The sequence below is a fragment of the Rhyacophila brunnea genome, unplaced genomic scaffold, assembly GCF_057557595.1.
Source record: "Rhyacophila brunnea isolate RB1 unplaced genomic scaffold, BYU_Rbru_1.0 scaffold_108, whole genome shotgun sequence".
NCBI lineage: Eukaryota > Metazoa > Arthropoda > Insecta > Trichoptera > Rhyacophilidae > Rhyacophila > Rhyacophila brunnea.
The window spans coordinates 1,104,176-1,123,830 of record NW_028232761.1 but is presented as its reverse complement, the minus strand read 5'-3'; positions in this window follow the sequence as shown (position 1 = coordinate 1,123,830).

The window sequence follows — 19,655 nt, the reverse complement described above, 5'->3', positions numbered from 1 at the left end:
GAATAATATGAAGCATGAATCATATTATTGAAGATTCTAGGTAGAATATCTATACCACACAACTTTCGCCACTTTCTAAAATTTTCAGTTGTATTAGGTGTTTATTTTATTCAGTATCAACATTAAGGCATTATAAATTGATTTTTTTTATAGGTTAATTTAATTTTTAGCTTTTTATAGTTGTTCAAACATAACTTTAGATTGCTTTATAGAACAGATTTGTCTGATACCCTTTTCCGCCTCATAATCTTTAATATCTTCCTCGATGCATCTTCTTCTCTCAAGACTTATATGTTCAAGTTATTCCTTAATCCTATTGTTTATGCGTATGCTTCCGCTTCAGTTTGGTATTCCTAACTCCTTAATATAAGACTTATGGTATTTTATAACCACCCCATCTCAACTTATACCGTATGGGAAGGGGTTAATTAAATATTAGCACTTATAAACATGGATAAATATGCGACAAAAAATTATATTTTCGAAATGTGAATATGCTTTGCAAAAATTTTTATGGGCATGTTTAGGTGAAGAAAAGGATTCTGCAATGACTCTCAAATATTTATTTTTTATTGTGAATTTCTAATGTAAAATATAATTTAATTTAATTTTTTTGTGGGTTTATAGTTTATTTCATTTATAATTGATAATAGAGCTAATATATATTATAAATAAAAATAAAAAATATTGAATTCTAATTTCAAGTAAAAAAAAACACCCAGTATTACTAAGGCCTGATAATCATCTTTTACTGTTTAAAAAATGTATGGTTTACAACCGTAAATGATATTTTCGAGATATAATTTAAGTTGTTTCCCAATGTGGCAATTGATCTAGTGAAACTTCTATGTCCCAGAGATATAAGTGCATTATATGTATTATATTTATGATCCAAAATTCGAATCTATTCTATAATTAAGCGGGAAATTAATAATAAATTTTTCTGGTTTTTGTGTAAATATTACCGAGGAAGCTCGATAGAGTGATATGATTAAGTAACCCCAAGCTTTTAATTTTATTTTCAGTTATAAAAAGAATAAGATTGTAAATTTATATTTTAAAAATCTATTAAAACAAAATTAAAGCCTATCTTTTTATCATCTATTAAACAATATATATAAATCATGCCATGAGAAACAAAAAATAATGATTAGAATTATTATTTTTGGTTTTATATATAAATATAGTACCCTGGGGTAGTTCATAATTCTAATATTTTTTATGATACACAGTTTTAATAGTCATTATAGCTAATAAATTCAGGCTTAAAAATATTTTAAATCGTGAACAAACTGATGGCTAAAAAATTAAAAAGCTATATTCTGACGAATTTTCACTTTAAATTGATATTTTTTAGATAATACCTTTTTTGGTATATCTTAACATAGGATAATGTTGTCACAAAATACCATAAGTCTCATATTAAGGAATCAGGGATATCAAAGGAAGCATATGCACAAACAATAGCATTGAGAAAAATACACAAGCGCAGAATATTTATGAGGAATAATGTAAGTATGATGTGCATAAAAAGAGTATATAGAAAATCCGTAAATTGGTGAGATTTTGAGCTTTGTGCGAGCAAACATGAAAAAGTCAAATAAAAATTAGCCTTTAAATATAAACTATACTTTAAGTATATTAAAAATCTAGAATCGACATAAATGATAGTATTTTTGCCGTTTGATGCTTGTGAAATAACAGTTATATTTTCTAATATATTTTAAAAAGCAAAACGGTGCGTATTTTTATTGTGTTTTCATTTATATCTTGTTTAAATTGGGATATGTTATTTTTTCCAGAAGAATTTTGTAATTGCAATTTAATTGATGTACACCAAATCTATTTGAAATAATGGTCTTAAGTTTTGTTATATATATTAAAATAGCTAATAATCAAATTAACCAATAAATAAAAATAAAAAATTAAATTTGACTTTAAAATTCTGATAATAGATTAAACCATTTTTTTTTTTCATTTATAGTAGTAAAACTGTATACAGTCGATTGATCAAAAATTTCCACATCTATTAAGGCATTTTTGATTTTCTTATTTGACGTTTTCATCAGTCAAATATTTCTCTAAATATAATTATATGATAATTTAGAATTGTTATGTTTTGTCGATTTTTTTTATTAGTAATGTTTATCAACGCTCAAGTGATAAAATTTAACTTTATAAGTATGTATTATGCCAACTACCTTGGATCGAGAAAAGCCCTTGAATTAATAGATGTCACTAGTAGTAGAGGTATCGAAGAAGACTTTGGAGAGGAGAAGATAACCGAAAGTATAAATACGTGTGCGCGCAGGGAATCAAACAAGTTGAAGCGAGAACAAAAACTAAAATTATAACAATAAATTTAGCCCATAAATAAATAATGCTATTATGCTAGCTAATATTATTAGAAAATGAATATTAAACTATCGAAATCAATTAAAACGTATATATTGATCTGATATATGATATGAAAAACCTTTGGTATACAATTTATGGGGAAAAGGGCTTAAAAGGATTATTTTATTTGCTACTAATATGAATTTTAGAACAAAAATATAAATATAAAGGATTTTTACACAAATCGTACGCTATTTATCATTTAATTTCGCGTCTCTTTTTTCTGACGTGCGTTAAATACATCATAGTCTTATAAATATGTATTAAATTGTTATATATATCATATTTTAATATTACAATTAGGATGTGCATTTTAAATACATGAGTAAAATTATTTATAAAATAATTATCATTTAGACTATAAAAAAATTTAAAGCATATAATTATTAATTTATAATATAGTTTTAACACCCGAAGATATTAATTTAAATTTTATCAACATTTCTAAATCAATTTTCTGTATACTACAAACAAACAAAATGTACTGCTAATTACAATCGAAAATATTTTTTAATTTCGGTAGAAGAGCATGTTGATCAATTATATGGGTTGAAAACATAATTTTAAATGAATGAACAGGAAATAGATTAGTAAAGAAAGATATATATGGTAAAACTATTATTTTTGCTTTACAAATCATTTTTTACGATAGTATTTTTAAATTCTAAAACCATTCTTCTTGACATAAGACTAAAATGTATTCACATTAATGATTTGAAATTCCATAACTATTACCTATTCCCTTTGTTAGAGCAAAAAAAATACATTTACAATGATACTTAAAATTCTATAAAGATTACCCATTTAATAACAAAAATTTATATTTATTATAATACTTTATAATTACAAAAATATTCTTTGATTATAAAATCGAAAAACTATATTCACAGCAGTCCTTTAAATTCTGAAATGTCCTTATTTATAGAAAAACAAAGGGTTTAGATCCCAATAATGCTTTGAATTCAAAGTTTGCATATAAACTTTTGAAGAAAGAGCTTCTAAAGAAATACATACCCCTTATGTTAAAAATAGTTTTAGAAATCTTTAAAAAAAGATCAAAACATGGTGTAAAAATGTAAATATTCCAATTTTGAAATTTAAATGAATTTTATTCTAATATATAATTTTAGGAACTATATTTTTGAACAAAACCCTATTTACGGGGAATATAGACAAGGCCTTGAAAATTACTAAAATTTTTTAAAATTAAATATAAGAGTGTTTATTGAACCGCCAAGAACGAATTACTAACTATAAATTATATAGAACACTTTATCAAACTATTTATTGATTTTTAAAAATAAGTAGACAACACATGTTAGCCAAGAATACTCGGTTTTTATAAATAAATTTTTTTAAAATTATTTTACGATATAAGAGAAGAGAATCGACCCAATAAAATTTTTATATGACTTAATTGCCAATTAACCATAAATGATTTTTCTAAATGTAAGTAAAAAATGTTCTTAGAGGATGCGGAATACATAGAAAAAAGTGATTTTTTAAGAAATTAGCAAATATTGAATATGATAACATCATAATATATAAATTTAAAAAAAATGATTTTTCTGTTTAGTATTATTTCTTTCAATCGAAAATTTTTTTATTCATTTGAAAAGATGGAATTTTTGAATTTTTTATTGATGATGACTTTTTAAGGGATATTCAATTTTTAAGATGTCTCATTAATACTCTAAATTCAAAATAAGAGTCATGCCAAAATAAAAACACTATACTATAAAATAACTTGAATAAAAATAAAGATTTATGTTGTTTTAAGTCTACTAATTCATCAATACGAATAGGCTAGTATATTTTTTCATGTGATGGTTTAATGCGATTCGAAACGCAAAAATATTAAAACACCGTCGCCATTAAAATAACTTATAAATTATTATTTTATAAAAAACATGCAAGATCTACTTTATTTTTCGATCTCCTTTTTTTCAATTAAATCTCAATATGTTTTTTTCTATTTCTATACATTCTGTCAATCCGTTATATTAAAAAGTAAATTGTGCAATAAATTCAAGTTAAAAAAATAAAGCATCAATCTATCAAGATCGGATGTATATTATTGGTGGCTTCGAAATATATATGATTAAATTAAAAAGTTCAAATTTAATTAGTCCATAACGGCGAATAAATTAAAATTTATTTTAGAGATTCTATGATATAAAAAATCCAAATCAGCCAATGATTATTATAAAAAATAATATTAAAATACCAACCAATTTCAATATTATTTTCGAAAAGTAATAATTTACCATCTTAATATGAAATTTTCTATATTAGAATTTTGATATGAACAAATCAATGCAAAATAATATTAGTCTGATTGATTGTTTTTGTTTATTTTAATATATTTCAGCTGTTAATTTTTATAATTTATCAAAGGCATCATTTTTCAGATAAAAAAAGATAAGAAGATTTACGACCGATAAGAAAATTTAAAATGAATCATGAAAAAGAAACTCACTGCACCAATTGTGAAACCACAATAACTCCTCTTTGGCGCAGAGGAATAAACGGAACATATTTATGCAATGCTTGTGGTCTGTATTACAAAATTCATCAAGCAAATCGACCGATTGAACTTAAAACGGATACATTTAAGCATCGTCAACGTATAAGAAGAACTGGAAGTCATACATACCATAATTTTAAATATGAACGAATTTTACCAAAACGAAACGAAGAGTTATCGAATACCAGTGAAAACAACGTTAAAGACAAAACCAATGGGGAAATCGGAGATGAAGTCGATTTTCTGAAGTCGTATAAGAGCAAAGGAAATTTTGAGACTATCAATTTGAAAAGTAGCAAAAAAAATAGAAAAAATCAAATCTGCAATGATCCATTTTTAAATGAAATACAAACAGAAATGAAAACTATAAATATGAATTATATCAATGATTTAAACTATTTGGAAAGAACGGGATGTTCAAAAAAGAAGAGAATCGATTTAAAAATTCCTGAAGGGTATGATAATTTGAATGAGCGTGAAAAAATTGCTATTATGGCTTTGATGTCCCTTCAAAAGCTTAATTGACCATATCTTAAGGTGTATATTAAATCATTAACAATATTTATACGAAAATTATTATACAAGAAACCATAAAATTTAATATAAAAATAATGACTTTATTATCAACATATCCTGGGTGTACATTAAATCATACATTTATCTATGGGTTAATTCAATTTTCAGCTATTTAAATAGATTCAAGTGAAACTTTGGATTTCTCTGTAGAACTGGATTGCTCAATACATCTTTCATTCACATTAATATTTATAATTCCCAATCATATTTATAGTTCCCTCAATCATATTGATTGTGCTTACGCTTCTGCTGGAATTCTTAATATGAGAATTATGGTATAAAATATTGACAATATTTAAAAGTTACATATTCAAAAAATATTAATATGTATTATACGATTGTCATTTGCATATTATCGATGTATTATCGCTTTTGTAAAAAAATATTTTCATTTATGGCTTAATTTTAATATTGAAAATTTTAAATTTTTTCTTTGAGCATAACGTGATTATTTTCCAGTGGGCACATCATATATATAAACTTGATAATTTCCTCTTTTCGGTAGAAATATATATAGTATTTATATTGAATATATTCTTACACAAATAAATGACTCAAAATAATATTCTAAGCTAGCGAAAGGATATATTCTAGCATATAAAAATCATTATCTTATGCTCTTGATTTATAGGATATCGATGAAACAGAATTTTATTTGCAAAAAAACCAATAAAAATTGCAATCCTCTGTTTATATGATTTTATTAATGATAATTCTATAATTTTATTTCGCTCTTTGATATAAGCGAAGTATCGATGGCATTAAACAAATATCATTCAGTTTCTTTTCTTATCATTTCCACTATTAAAAAATTACTGCTGGTAATTTTCTCTTTCTATCATAAAAAAATATAGATTCTACTTATTTTCTTAAATAAACTATTATTGTAAATACACTGTATGAAATTTGTTCTAAAATATATTAACCTTAAAAATGGTAGAATATTGATACACAGAATGAAATTTATCGCCATATATATTTTATTATTTCCAAAAGCGATTATGCATATATATATTTTTGTGCTTGCCGCTTCAATTTATGACTAAAATTAATATACCCCCCCTCAAAAAAGATAATATGCCCTTAAAAAAGCTAGAAACCCCGTAATTTATATAGAAAAGATAAAAAATTATAATTTTACATTAAATAAGTAGTAAAATTATATATGTTATTTTTATCTCAATAGTTTACACTCTTTTTCAAACGTGCAAAATTTTAGACATATTTATAGAATTGCAAATGTTAATACCTCTTTAAATACAATATCTTCGCAACCCATCTTTATACATATTCTTCTTTACAGTCTTAATAATTCAAGTGGCATCCAAACAATATTTTTTGTGCCTATATTTCTCTACTTCGGCATTCCCAAGTCTTTGATATGCATTTCATGGTATTTTTTACCCCTTTATTTACTTTATGATTCATAGTATTACTGAAAAATTATAAGGATATTTAGAAAATAAATTCATTAGTAAAAACCATTTAAATGTATTTAAAGGAATTCGCTTTATTACTTTCAATGAATTTGAATGAATAGGAATGTAAATATATCAAGAATAAAATTTTTACCAGATTTTAAAAACACAATAATAACAATTACCAGGTCAAATTTAGAATATTGAGATATTTTAAATGAAAAATGTTTGTTTTTTTTACTTTGTGTAAAAAGTCATAAAAATAAGGAATATTTTGTTAATATACATTCTAAGAATATAAATCAACACATTAAACTTGATATTATGCATTAATTTCTTTTTAAACGAATAAAATTTATTATTTACTTGAAAAAAGATTTATTACATTATATAATGAATAATATAATTTAGAATTAACAAGAAAATATTCTTTTTCCATGTGGGTTAAATGATATGTCAAGAGGCCAAACAATATATATTATAGACATCTGATGCCTGCCAAAATTAGCCCATTTAAATGCTTTAAACTACATATGTGTCATATTACTAATATTGTATTCAATATTTACTTCCTTTTTTTCATAGTAAATGTTTTTTAAAACTAGACATAAATGCTTTTATTAATTATTGTATAAATTCCTCTATAATTATGATTAAAATTATAAAACGCCAACAAAATTCTACGAATTTATGAATTTATTTCGATTTCGATTTTATTTTTAAAAAAATTGAACGACTCCATTTTAACTGATTTAAATCTAAAAAATTAGCCACCTTATAATTTCAATTCTGATTCATACATTTGAATATTTTAAAAAAGGAAATAAACTTACTGTTAAGATATAATTATACTGGGTTATTTTTGCATAAAAAATAAATAATAATAATGCTTTGTCGAAAGCATTTTATGTCATATATCTTAATACCTCATATGTAATTATTCTAAACGTGTTATGCAGCAAATTTCTTCATTTTTATTATGTTTTTTCATTTTTAAAAAGCTTAATATGTAAATCATTTTCTTATAATTATCTTTTTTTAGTGGATTTATATAAACTATGGATTTGTGATTACCTTAATTATATTTTTATTCCTTTATGCGCTTTTTTTGCCTGTGAATTTTTTTAATGTAAAATTTCTGATATAATTGTTATAAGTTCAATAAATTCGAATTAAAGTTTCTATTGGGTCTTTAGAATATATTATTATATATGTTTAAATTTAAAAGGTTTTATCAGCAAAAAAAAGCTTTATAATTATCTTCGTGCTTTAATTTTTAGTATTTTATATTAATACTACTTTCTTGGTTGCATTTATACAGTATCTTATATTAATACTACTTTCTTGGTTGTATTTATACAATATCAAAAAGCACGGTATGCCCGAAATGTGCACCATTATTATCTATTAAATATATTGCTAACAAGTACTATAACATTGATATTTTTTTTGTGATACTTTTTGTGTCAATTATTATGAACATAACCAACAAACAAAGAACTTCTGTGAATTTATCGAGTATGATACTTAATATTAGCCTATATACCCTCAATATGTTAGAAAAAATGAGAATTATTATAAGATTAAAGAACCAATTCACCCCTTCTTAACACATCAATTATTTTCTGGCACAGTATATTGTGTAATACACTAAATTAATACATAAATTCTCATGGTTAGATACAAAATTATATATAAATATGAAATTTCTATGCTACCTCTATGTGAAACTATAAAATGTAAACCTTGGTATAATATTATGAATAATTTAATACACAGACATAGAAAATTTTTATGACATATTTATTAAAAGCGAATTCGCTATTTAATGTCCCGAAATTTATATACATTTGTGGTAACCTTAGGTTTTGTCATATATATGAATATAATATAGAAAGAAATTATAATCTGCAATATATTCTAAATTTTTATTTTCTGATCGGTCAACATTATCGATATTTTTTTACAAAAAACAAATATTTCCAAAAGACCTTCATAAAATATACGGTGTTTATATATATGTAGACAGTGTAATCATGCGGAACTATTTGTATTTTTTCGTATTATAAATAAATTCGAATTTATTTTCGATTTCTGACTTAATTTATTGCTGGCAAAATTAAAGATTGAAATCTGGTACTTTTTTGTTATCCCATATTTTTTTATTTTAAAAAGATTTTTGAAAGCATAAAATACAAATACAATTTTTTTTTTGCTATTTAGAAGGTTTTTGTGTATCTTAGGTATTATAATAATGAACTATATTTGAATTAGCAAATCATTTTTCTATAAATTGTGCTCTAATACCTTCTAGTATACTCATAGGAATAAAGGTAACTAAAGAACGTCTCGACTTTGTAAATTAAAATACAAAAGCACAGATTCTTCGGAAAATATTATGAATCCAAATTTAGTATTCTTGTAAATAACAAAAATTACAAAAACAATGATTCTTTAAAAAAAACTTATGTTTAATTCTTAAAGTTCCATGTGCACAAAAATATGTAAAAGTTTAAAGATTTAAATACGTTAAAAAAATCTAAAAACGTATTTTTTTGCGTGATATACATAAACAGATATAAAATTTATAAACTAAGTATTTTTTTGCTGCCTCTCCTATAAATAATAGAAAAAACAGAAATAAGACAAGGAAACCAATAAAATTTTTCATAAAGTTCAAGCAAATAATTGTCTTTGACAACATTTTTGGTGCCCATTACTATATCTCTCGCTCTAAAAAAACGACAAAAAGGGGAGCTCTAGCTTTCTATCTTCTAAAATATCCCTAATAATATCAGCCATATGTGAGATATCTAAAATTACCACAAAAAAAGTGTCTTTTTTGGCGAATATTACAAAAAGAGCTTGCCCAACATATTTAGATTATGGTTATTGAGGAATGCTTATCTATTATAATAAAAAATAAATGATAAATAAAGTAGTTTAAAGATTCATCGATGTTGCGGTTCAAATATAACCTCTAAAAATTTTAGTAAGTATTGTATTTGTATCTTTAGAATAAAATAACATAGTATAGCTTTCCTAAATTATATATTTTATCATAGAATACACTAGCAGAAAGCGTATAAAGTCATTTGCCACAATAATTTATCTCCATAAAAAACCATAGGTTTAAGTTTTGTACTGATTTTAGGCATTATTTGGCTCTATTAGAAATCCATTCTATGGATTTGTACATTTTTAATTTACCTCACTATAAAGGACTAAATTCTTTTGCCTGCAAAACTAATTATTGAATGGTTGTTTGTTTTGCTTTGGACCACTTTCAAAACTCTTTATTTTTTTGATAGAAACGGATTTTATAGGATCAATACCAGATACAACCACAGCCATCTATATTTTTTATTTTCGGCTTACTTTGCTAACCTAAGAACGGCCTATTCTATTTGAACATTTAGTTTTAAATTGTAATACCTAGTTCTTTTGGATAAACATTTATTTTTTTGGTTTTTTTTATCATTTATGTTTATTTGAATAAATGTTTTCGATTACAATTATTGTAAAATAAAATCACATGCAAAAATAATCGTGATAAGGTTAAAATTACTGATCAAATTATCTTTTTAATATAAAGAATACCATTTTAAGAAGGGATAGTTCACATTAAGATTTTATTCGGAAAATAAACCTTGGTGATTAAAATAAAGACGTAGAAAAAATTAAAATTAGTTAACTATTAAATTTTAAAAATTTTATAGAATAAATATAGCATTTTGTCAAATATTTATATATTTAATTATCCGTATTGTGTTTTGCATATAAATATGGTTGTAGGGCATGTAGCATAAATGATTAGATAAAAAATATACATGAAATTAAATAAATTCATGTCATTATAAAAATAAAATGGCAATCTTAATTTACATTAATGTCTACACCGATACACAAGATAAAGTGCAATAATCTAAAATGTCATCAATACATTAAAAAGATTTCTCTTATAACCACATGTGGTCACATATTTTGCTACCAATGTTCTTCTACAGTAAAAAAGATAATGAAGTGTATTGCTTGTCAAGCTTTTCTTAAGAATAATGATATTTCTTTAAAAGAAATTGATAAGAAGCCATGTCTACAAGGATTTTCCCCTGAAATTATTTTAGAAGAGAGCAGAAAGGGTATAAATTTTTGGTTCTATCAAATATATGAGGAACTCGAAATTATGAAACTAGCAAGTGAAGAAAGTTGCTATAATTTATCTAAGGATTATGAATTTATTAAGGGTGAGCTTCAGAAATGTACAATTGAGCGTGACTTTTTGGAAGGAAAGCTTCAAAAAACTGAAGATGCACTTGAAAGGGAAAGACAAAATGTTTATGATCTACAAGGGATTATAGAAACTAAGAATAAGGAATTGAAAAATATAGTTAGTTTGAATGAAAGGCTGAGATTTAACAGTAGAGGTAATGATAGAAAGGGGACTGAATATTCAGAATATCTTAAAGGGGTGAATGTCGACTTTCAAAAAATAGAACCTAACCACAATATTAAATAGAATACACAAACTTTTGATTTTTTTTAATAATTTTTGCAATCAATTCATTTTTTAGAATTCATTATCCTAAAATATCTGTGGCTAATATTTGAGTTCTGATATTTTATTATGCTCAGAAGTCGGGCAATTTTTTTGATTTTTTTTGGTAGGAAAGATGTATTTTTCCATTATTAAATATTTTTAGTTGGTAAATATTAAATTCTACTGACTTATATAACAACAATAGCCCCTTCTTCCTGCTATACAATATATAATTACCCTAATGGAATAGTAACAATATAAAACGGACTTTATATATTTTTTGGGGAAATTTTCAATGAAAGTAAATCCAAGGGAATTATTTTTTTTATCAATATCATATAAGTCCTTAATAAATGGTTAAGCTTTTGTAATGCCCGAAATAGTACACTTTTGATGAAATAATAGAATTTTTTATGGTCAAAGGATTTCTTGGAATGAAGTTGGGAGTATAATATACGTAGTTAATTACAAAAAAATGGGAAATTATGCCTATATCGACGAAAAAAATAAACAAAGGCACTAGTATTTTTTTAGAGATGGTGCTATGTAAAAAGTAAGAGAGTGAGAGAATAATTTCAATGGTAATTATTAATAACAGATTAATATAAATTTTTTTCGTATTTAAATAGTAATTCTCGCACAAAAAAACTGAAGAGTTTAAATAAATTCTCAAGTGGGGATTTTAGGATTTATTATGCGAATCTTAGTTAAATTTCTATAACTATATACCATATTTTTCGCAACATTTAAGTTATGCGCAGTTTATTTTTATGATTATTTTAAATTATTTTATTTTCTTTGATTATTCACCTCGTAACTAATATTATTTGTCCCTTTTTTCATGGTACAAGTGTAATTTATAAAAATCTTTAGACGAGGCATTATTTATATACAATAAACGCGAAAATCAATGGTTACTTAATGTAAAGATACTATATTTTTTTCGAATTTCTAAACAGAATTTATATGCTATAAACATAAAAAATTTTAAAGAGAGAACTTTTATTGTGCCTTAGCAGAGAGATGAATGTTCTATCTTTCTTATAATTTTGTTGATATGTTTCTAAAATATAATAATACATGCAATAATATAAATCGAGAGGATATCTTATGCCATTATTCCTATATTAAATGGCTGTGTATTATTTTAAATATGATTTACGCCCACTGTATTCAAAACTAGAACCTCGTTTAAAAAAAAAATAGGGTTTAATAATAATGATATGAAAGTATGCAAACAGGCACATTCAAATAATAATCAAAATATGAAATACAGAGTATAGATCGACGGTAAAATTTACATCAAAAATTACTATATTATACTTCTTTAAGAAGCATACTTCAAATAAGCTACGAAAAAATCAAAGGTAAATTCTTGAAATAATAAGCCTATAGTTTTTGAAATACGTTAATTCACATAAAAATCAATATTCAAAAAAATATGTAATAATTCGCACAAAATAAATTCATTAATACTAAAAAATATTTTTAAATTAAATTACTGGCATCATGAAGTATCGCTAAATAAACTTTACCATCATAATGGATATTTTATAAATAAAATTAAAAATATTAACCAAATACTATAAATATGACAAATAAAAATATTTTTTCTCGCTAAATAAAATTGTCAAAACCAAATCTCTTGGATATTAAATTTATTTGCAAAATAGAGAACAATTGTTGTATTATTAGGTTAGATAGTATGTTTTATAAATGTAATTTATTTTTTCAGTAGGTTTTAGCTATTTTTTTGCTTCGAAATGGCACTTGATATTAAATAAATATCTATAGTGTCTCGTTAAAATTATAAAAAAAATTTATTGTGCACAATAAACACCTATACAAAAGTTTTACAATGCCTTTTATATATGCGCGTGGCTAATATATTGATTTTACCCTCTATTAATCCGCTAACAGTCGGAATCGGAGCCTAAAGTCATAAACTTGAACGAGGTTATCGTCTGTTTATAATCTTATCGAAGTATAAACAATAAAAATTTCGTTTTTTATTGATTTTATCGTAAATGCGCATGATAGAAACTAATTTTATTTAAAATAAATTTAAATCATTTTTAACGAAATTAGTCAAACTTTATTGTTTAATAATGATCGAAAATAATATTTTCCCCCTTTTCTATCTTTCTCTTGTTTATTTTGATAATAATTATCCAACGTTTTTAACCAGAAAGAACCCGAAGTCACAACATGATCGATGCATATATGAAAACCTGGAGATTGAGGACGAAATTTGAATTAATAAGTCTAGAAAAGATTAGAAGTATTGAAGAAGACTTAAGAGAGGAGAAGATAGCCGAAAGTATAAAAACGCTGTGCGCACGGAAAATCAAGCAAGATGTGCTCGAGAACAAAAACTAAAATTATAACTTTATATTGATCCTAAAAAATAAATTTAATTCTAATGCTTTAAAAGTGAAAGCAGAAATTATTTTCATGGTTGATCCTAAATAATGCCTGGTATAGTAATTTGTGTATGTGTTACTAGTTTTTATAGATAAATTAGCCTATAAATTTATAGCTTGATAATATCATGCACCATAGAGTGGAACGTTGTGTTCATAAAACACCATAAGTCGTATATTTTGGAGTTAATAATTCTAAGATTAGGGAGATTTTGCAAAAAATAGGGTTGAGGAAGACGGTTGAATCATGAGTCTTTAAAGAAGATAATTATTTGTGATGATGAGATTAAAAGAAGCGTGCAAATGTAAGCTATATAGTGCCATCTAAGTTTTTCTTTGTTAAAAGAAGTAATAAGATAAAATTAGCCCATAATAAATTTATATGGTTTATTAGGACTTATAGTGTATCAACGAAAGCTAAAGAATACGTACAAACAATAGGATTGAGAAAACACTTGTTTAAATAATCATAGAATGAAAATATGCTTTGTAAAGGAGTTTAAGCATAGTGTAGTAGAAAGAATTTTCGAAATATCGTGCTTTATAGAAGATTCATAAGCTTGGTTTAAGCAATGAAAGTTTACTGAATCACATGAAAATTACAGAAATCATTTTCATCATGAATTTTTTATACTATATAGAAGACATGTTCTAATACATAATGTTCGAACCATTTATTTATACTTTATAAATGTTCTAAATTGATTCAAATATGTATGAGATTCTATAAACATAGATATTGTATATTTGTGAATGCATATTTTTAACTTCTTACACACTCAAATTTTACGGACTATGTTCAAGGTTTTATCAATGATAGCCTTCAAATAATAATAATGCAAGTTTTTTTTTGCGATTAACCATTTTTTATAACAAATGAATATATTTTTTAACAATATAAAATTTTAAAATAGAATAGTCTAAAATATCTGTTATTTCGCTTTTAAAATTAGAATATTTTTTTAATGATATCTTGTATATGACATTGTAGAGTAGAAAATTCTGGACAAGACAAATAATAATATTCATCTTAATATATGAGATTTCTTAAATATATACCACATTTTAAATGTGTAATTATAATATCTGCACAATTTAACTTAATCATTTACCTTCAATATGTTCAATAAATTATTAAACCCATATTTTTAATAAAAATCATTAAATATCTAAATTAAAATGGAATAAAGCCATCTTTTTTGTTATTTGACTTCAATATAGAAAATATTGGAATAAAAACTCATCAATGATTTAGTATTAAATCACATAACAAATAAGAGAAAACTCCTTTTAGAAAATTTGTAAAATGATTGTATCCAGACGAGTCAATTATGGATATTTAGATGCCCTTGAAAAATGCGCAATATGAAGAGCAAAAAACAGATTAAAAACGATTCAATCATAAAAAATATATGCAATATCAAAGAGAATATATGTGATAACAAAGAAAATGTATGTAATGACAAAGAAAATACATGTGATAACAAAGAAAAATTAGGTAATAACAAAATGATTGTATCATGTGTTGAAAATTGCAATGTTTGTAAGCTAACTGATTATGTACATCCACAGTGGTTCATACTATTAAAAGAAGAGTTTCAAAAGCCTTATTTCAAATACATACGAAAATTTCTTCATAGCAGTAAAGTAATATATCCACCCATAGCACAAATATTTACCTTTACACATTACCATTCGTTAGAAAAAACAAAGGTTGTGATTTTGGGTCAGGATCCTTATCACAATAAAGGGCAAGCAATGGGACTTTCATTTTCAGTTAATAAAGAATGTAAACACCCCAAATCATTACAAAATATTTTTAAAGAATTGAAATTAAGTTATGGTGATAAATTTAATACACCCAAACATGGATGTCTTGTTGGATGGTCAGAACAGGGCGTGCTATTGTTAAACTATGTTTTGACTGTGTTTGAAAACGAACCAGATTCACACAAAAAGATAGGGTGGCAAAATATAGTTACTCACATAATTAAACTTATCAATGAAAAATGCTCTAATGTTGTATTCATGATATGGGGTAAAAATGCTGAAAAGGTTCTGGGAGAAAATATTATAAATGAGGATAAACATCTTGTTTTGAAAGCGCCGCATCCAAGTCCATTTAGTGCTAGAAAAGGATTTTTTGGATGCATGCATTTTGTTAAAGCAAACGAATATTTAGAAAGCAAAAATATCACTCCTATAAAATGGTAAATTATAATAAATTATATATTTTCATAAATATTTTCCTAAGAGGTTGTGTCCTAGGTGAACTCAAGTTAAAATTTAGACTTAAATTGCCAAAACCATATCTATAAATAGTTACATGCCCTTTAAAAATGGGATATATATTTTTTAGCGCATTTCATCTATGACTGTTTTATTCTCTATATTTTAAAAATTTATATATCATTGCAAGAATGATTAATCAAGATATTATCACAAATATTAGATCTTGCGAAAAATAAAGGATAAGATTTTCTGCATAAATTCTACAATTAATATAGATTTAGTTCTCTTTCCCATCCAACTAATATACCAACCATCTCTGTCTCATATTATAACTTTCTATAAATCCAAGAGAATAATAAAAGAACAATAGAAAAATATATAGAATATATAATTTAGTATGAAATATAAGTTAAACAGTAAAATATTTTTTCCGCATATTTTCAATAAAACGAAATCCGCATGTTTGTAATTTTTGTAAATAACGTTGCTTACTAAAATACTGTTGGGCTTTTTGAGGAAATTTGTAATCTAATACCACATTCCATTACTTCAAATAAATATAAAGATGATGAAAAAAACAAGGCGTTAAGTGAGATAAAAAAAGATGGATAGTGTTTAAATTAAATTTAGGTCGATATGATCTAAACATAGAAAATTTCATTCTTCTGGATGTCAGTTATAAGATTCTTCACATATAAAGAACTAAGATTCCTTTAGAATTTGATAAATATATTATAATTATTTATTCTTCTTTGTGTTTTTAGCGTACTTATACATTTAGATAGTTTTGAAATCAAGGAAATCATATAATATTATTTAGTTTCGTCTAAAAAATTTTAATTGACATAAAACCGAAAAAAAAAAGATTTTTAGCATTAAGATGTTTTAAAATCAAGGAAATCATATAATATTATTTAATTATATCTACAAAATTTTAATTGTCATAAAACCAAAAAAAAACGATTTTAAGCATTGTTTTTAGCATTAAGATGTTTTATGATGTTATTTTTCCATTTAAAATATGAATTAAGCTTTTTTTCTGCATTTAATTAATACTTTAAGATGTTTTAAAATGTTATTTTTACATCTGAGATATGAATTAAGCTGTTTTTCAGCATTTATAAAATGCTGAAAAAGTCAATATTTCCTTTTTTTTAATTTTGTTTTTTTCACGCTAAAATAAAATCAGAAAAAAATTCTTCTTTTTTTAACAGTCCCTACCTTAAGAAAAATATTATAAAAAATCCGCTAGAAATAAATTTTTGCATTAAAATGCTGTAATAAAGCTTTCATTGCCAAAATTTCAAGACAAATGAACCTTTTTTTTCAACATACTCACACATTATAAGATTTAGACTCTATATAATAATATTTTGATATTTATAATGGATTAACATAGCGTAGAATACCGATTGTATTATATTAGAAAATCTCATCCGTATTTTTAGTCGCTGGATATTAAAATTTTATGCACCAAAATCAACAAATCTGATAACACATTATAATATATCTGAATCATATCGTATTATTTTATATTTCAGATATACTAAATTTTTTTAGTGTTTTTTCTATTATTGATTACCCGTGACAATTTTTTTAAAAATAAAAGCCTTAAAAACTTTAAATTCCAATATAATTCTATAAAAAAACATGATTTCATTTTAAATGTGATAACTTATTCATTTATACCCTTAAACCTTATAATATAACTACAAGTATATTTTTATTGTTATGTTAAGCTTTATTTCTTATATCTATCTAGCCAAATATAACTTTTCAATCGTGATATATAGTGAAAATTATTGAACACTTTTTACCCTACTTTTATATATATGTATCAGAGTTTTGCCATAAAAATTTAGCATTAACATGTTAAGGTCCATAGGCTCAACACAGTGTCAAAATTTATAAATTTGTGTATGGTAGCTTGGTCTGTGGGGTGATATCAAATTTTAAATTAATAAAAACCATTTAAATCACCCTAATTTGTATATTGTAATAAATATTTGATTATAAACACTATAGGATATCTGAATCCTTTTTTAGAGCATATAATATTACAAGATACAAGTTAATTTAATCTTTTGTCTTTTTACGCAATAACATATACATCTTATTTCCTGTTCAAGTTTTCTCTGATGAAGTTGGCACGCATTAGAATTTCGGAATTTTAAAATATTTGAAATAATTAACTGTTTAATGACTTTTAAATTCTTTTTTGAAGTCAAAATAAAGACAACAAGAAGCAGAATAGATAGTTCGCTCCTTATTCCCATTTAAATTGAAATTTTTTGTCAATGTTGTTTTAGTAGATCATCAACAACACTTAGCCTTATCCGGCTCACAGTAAAAAAATCAACCATACCAAAGGTCAATAGAGCATCAACCGAATGTCTTTTAAAATATTTTATCTTTCAAATTTTTATAATATATAACCTTTATTTCAGTTGCAGAATCAATCTTTTCAATTGCTCGTAAAATATTAAAAAAACCTATGATAAATTCTTAATAAAACTCCATACATCTTTGTGACAACCTATCTAATACATGATATTAAATTAAAGGTCGATTTTTGAATAAATAGCTCCTGTATCTGAAAAATATGTACTTTATTTTATCTGGACTTATTCAATTTTATATTTGACCATACTGAATATTTAAGACCACATAATGATCTGAACTTTTTATTTTCGCTTTTTAACTATTTTTATAATTTATAATTTTAGAGCCGCATGTTTGCACTTTTTTTCTCTTTCTTGCAAGGATCAACAATAATCGATCAATGTTCATGTGTCTTCGGTTTTTATTCGTGCATATTTATGGTAAAGAATAATATGATATATTGCCATAGTCGATATGAAACAGGAAAGCCCCATTTTCCAATATTTTCATATCAATATACATGATGACTCGATATTTATTTAATATCGTAGTTATAAAATACAGGTTAAAGATGCAATCATAAAGATAATTTTTATAGAAAGCATAGATAACTATATAATTCTAAACATTTAAAAGTAACTTCGACAAATTTTCTTAGATCTATATATATTTATTTATATTGGGTTAAGTTTCTTTTTATCAATTCCATCTATTGAGACGTAGACAGCCCATTGGGAATATTGCAAAACTCCTTGATACATCTTTTGACACCTTCCCCTGATATATCTTCATTAACTGCTCTTCTTATCTTAAATGGGTTTAAGTGCCTTGCATCTATGTATCTTAATTAATATTTTTGCAAAAATTGTGGTCAAAATATTTATTTTCATAATAGAATTTATTCGTGTGAAATATAATAAGCGTTTATTTAATAAATGATCAATACATATCAATAACTATTTAAAAAATTATTTAATATGCTTTTTTATAAACTTTAAATCCTTATTACAAATCGATACTGCAATTTTTTAAGCATAATCAGCATTTATAATTAAATTAAAGTATAGTACAATAATATAAAATCAAAAAAAATTCATTTGATATGAAATCATTTTTCTTATTTTTATTATTATCATGCTATTGACCATAAATATATCAAATAA